Here is a 4118-nt window from a genome sequence, read left to right on the forward strand (position 1 = left end):
AGATTTTTAGTATCAAATTCAAATAAGTTTGTTTTCTTAGTCATTAATGACCTCCAAACTTAAAAAAATTTTGCCTTTGTTTAGTAAAAAAGATCTGTCCAGACATTTTCTTCTGTTATTATTATTATTTTTAAAAATTCTATCTATCCTCAGCCCTCTCCCCAGAAAGAGTGAGTTGAACCTCCCAAATTTCTATCTGCAGTCTGGAACTCTTTGTGCCTGAATATCCGACTGCTGACATTGTTATTCATTTCACCTAATGGGCATTTCAAGCTTAGCAGGCCTTCTGGGTCTCACCCTCTCTCCCAGCCTGCTCTATCCACCTGCTTTACCATCTCAATTAATACCAATTTCATCTTTCCAGTTTTCTCAGGCCCGAGATCATTGGTCATCCTTTTTCTTTTTTTCTCACATACCTTGCATTCAATTCTTCAGAAAATTCTCCTGGCTCTGTCTTCAAAATATATCCAGAATCAGACCACTTTTCATCACTTCTTTTGTTAACATCCTGGTCTTAGCATACATCATCTTTCACCTGGATTATTATGACAGTCTCCTAATTGGTCTCTAATTGTACTCTTTTGTGTCTGGCTTCCTTCAATTAGCATGCTTTTAAGATGCATCCATAACTTCATTCCTTTTTATTACTGCATCGTATTCTAATGGGAGGCTATACCCTGACTTGTTTATCTGTTCACTTGTTGATAGATTTTGGATTGTTTATGAATAAAGCTGTAATGGACAGTCATGCAGAAATTTTTGTGTGGATATATGTTTTCCTTTCCTTTAGGGTAAGTATTTAGGAGAGGAAGTACTGCGCTATATGCTAAAGGTATGTTTAAAAGCAAGTGCCAAACAAACTTGTCCCACTTCAAATTAATGGAACTGGAAGGAAGTGTTTCTTTTCCATAGTTAGGGGAGAGACCTTTGAAGTTCACAGTAGAGAGGGACAATGGAGCCCTTTGCCTCAGTTTCCAGTGGCAGCCATGTTACCTCCTGGAGGTAAGCCAGCCTGTCCATGAAGGTGCTACACGATGTGGGTGGCCGACCATGAACAGAACCTAGATCCTTGATGGATTCTTCAGAGAGCTGACTGATCCTAGGACCCACGATACTTTTAGAGATTCTTCACAATGTTTTATTTTCTTATGAAGTCAGAGGAAAATATAAATATCATCCAGCCTGGATTAAATTTGTCTTCATTCTATTACAGTCATGAAATAGAAGTTTTTATTTTTTTAATGGGGGAAGGGTCCCATAAAGGCAAAAGCGCCCCAGGACCATGAAAGTCATAATGTGGCCCTGATTGTTGCGCTTCCAAGTCAACCAAATGTGGACTCTGCACCACCTCTGCACTCCAGTTTTGTGAGGTAATATATTTTCTTATGATTCAAGCCAGTCTGAGTCAGGTGTTCAGTTACTTGCAGCAGAAAATGTAGTCACTTGCCGTGTGACGAAGCCTCCTACCCTGGGAGCTCGGGCCCTTGTGATGTGCTCTGCTCCTGTCCTGCACTCCAGAGTGACAGGCTACGAGTGTTTCCTGGGAGAGGCTGTTGGGAGAGATCCCCAGCCTTTCTGTCCTTGGGCAAGCTGAGTGTTCCAGCCACTTCTGCTTGGATTAGCTTCTGAGTTCCTCTCCACCACCCACTGGCATTTTTGTGCGTGTGTATGATTTTTAAAGATTTAAGATTTGAATTCTCCCTTTAATTCAAGAAGGCAACTCTGGCTTCTCTTCATGTGATTTGAAAAGTAACTAGTGACTAACTATTATAAGGGAGCCTTCTGCTTCCTAGTTTACCAACTATTACACTATATGTATTGCAAAGAAAAATTTATATTGTGTTTTCTTTAATATTTCCCTTTTAAAAAATTCCCTGAAGATAATTGGAAATCTCAAGGTCCCACAGGCTTTTTCGTTAATTGAGTCAGGCAGTCAACCAATCCTGTGGTTGAAACCTGATTAAGAACATTCACTGGTGCCTCAGTCCGTTAAGCATCTGACTCTTGGTTTCGGCTCAGATCATGGTCTCATAGTTTGTGAGTTCAAATCCCTCACTGGGCTCTGTGCTACCAGTGAAACCCTGCTTGGGATTCTTTCTCTCTCCCTCTCGCTCTGCTCCTTCTCTGCTCATTCTGTCTGTCTGTCTGTCTCTCTCTCTCTCGCAAAATAAATATATAAACTTAAAAAATATTCACTGATGTGTGGGCAATTGGAGAGTGAAATCTATTAAAAATAATGAATTCAGGAGGAAGGCAGTAAAGATGAAACAATTACATAGAAATTAATAGCAGGGTGATCACTTCACCCCAGTTTGTCCAGGGCTTATCCACTTTTTGCACTGCAAGTTCTGTGTCTTGGGACAGCCTCCAGTTCTAGACAAATTTAGGTTTGTGTAGTGGAAAGAAAGTAGGACAAGTAGCCAGGACTTCCTGCCTGAACTCTGCTATGCTCTAGCTGGGTTACCATGGCATCACTTTGAATCAGTTCTACACAAATGTTGACCAGGGTAACAACATTTATAACTGCAGTGAGTATATTATACTTTACCTGTATCTGTCACCTTGTTTTTTGTCTGTTTCTTTTCTTCTGGTAATAATATCTTGATTTTTCTTGGATACCAGCTCTTACAGCGATAGACCATAATCAGGCCTTCCCATAGAATGCCACTAAGTATACATAAAAGGAAAACTCGTAGGCCCTAAAAATAAGGAGAAATGGCCCAGTGCCAGTACAACAAGAATGTGAAGGCCCAGAATGTGGTTATTAGGCCTGGTGATGTGGCAGAATTATTGTCTTCTTAAGTTATTTCCTAGATTGAAAATTCAAAGCACACAGGGCCATAATTCCATGCTCCCCTGCCTGGAAAAAGCCCATTCTACAAAGACTGTCAAGGCTCGTAGGTTTTAGGCCGGCTCTGTGAGCTACAAGGCAGGCAGGGCACTGGGGCATCCCCCAGGAGCCCTTATTTTATTACTTCCTTTGCTGGCTGAATTTTGTATCCTTGAATCTAGACACCATGATCTGGTCTAGAACATTTCCAATCCATGTGATTTGCATGGAGCTTGTGTGACCCAGGTTCTGCCATTCGTAACATTAAGTCTCCAATATCCACAGTGATTGGCTCAGAAATGATAGATACACCTTAAGACAACCCCCACTGAAGAGTCAGTGTGGCATAAGACAGGATTCCAGAGAGTCTGGGTTCAAGTCCTGACCGTGCCATTCACTGGTTGCATGAACCTGTGAAAGTTCCTTAAGTTCTCTGGGTCTCAGTTTTCTCATACGGAAAATGGGGATAATGATGATTCCCGTCTTATAGAATTTTTATGAGTATTAAATAAGAGAATGGATATAAAGCCCTTTGTAAGTTCCTTACACATAGCTATTGTCGCTATTGTTGTTATTAATCATAGGGACCTATCACTCATGGGTCTGTGCTGTGAGCTTAGTAAATCAGATTCACCATACAATAGGATAAAACAAGTTACTAAGGTTGAAAATTGTCTTCATATTTTCATTTGGAACTATTCATAGTTTAGGATATATTCAGAAGAAGCAGGACCTGGCCACTTAGTCCACTGCAGGTTTCTGACTGGGTCATGGAAATGTGTAGCCCCAGACTGAGAAACCTTGTGAGATTTTTGGAATAAATTCTTCTGAGATACCTAATATTCTGAATTTTAAATGGCTTATAAAATTATAGTTCCTTACTGGTAATAAATAGTAGTAGCTAGCACTTCGGTGTTACACTGTGTCAGGACTATAGTAAGCAGTTCATGTGTGTTAACTCAATAGTACTATGATTATGCCTATTTTATTAAAAAGGAAATTGAGGCACAGAGTAATTTAGTGGGTGCCCTTATTGTACAGCTAGTGAACAGCAGAGTGAGGGTTCAAAAGCAGGCTCTCCAGTGCCAAAACCCCTGCTCTAAATGCTCCTTTATGTCACTTCCTCCCCACCATCAACTGAATTTAGGGTTGTAGGGACAGAACAGGGGGCATGGATGATTTTTTCAATGTAATGCGACACCGATGATTCAAACTGGATGCGTAGATTGAGCAGACTGCACTTGGAGATTTCAATGAATTCACTTTGCTCAATTGCTATGAGCTCAAG

This window comes from Suricata suricatta, chromosome 4 (assembly GCF_006229205.1).
Source record: "Suricata suricatta isolate VVHF042 chromosome 4, meerkat_22Aug2017_6uvM2_HiC, whole genome shotgun sequence".
Lineage (NCBI taxonomy): Eukaryota > Metazoa > Chordata > Mammalia > Carnivora > Herpestidae > Suricata > Suricata suricatta.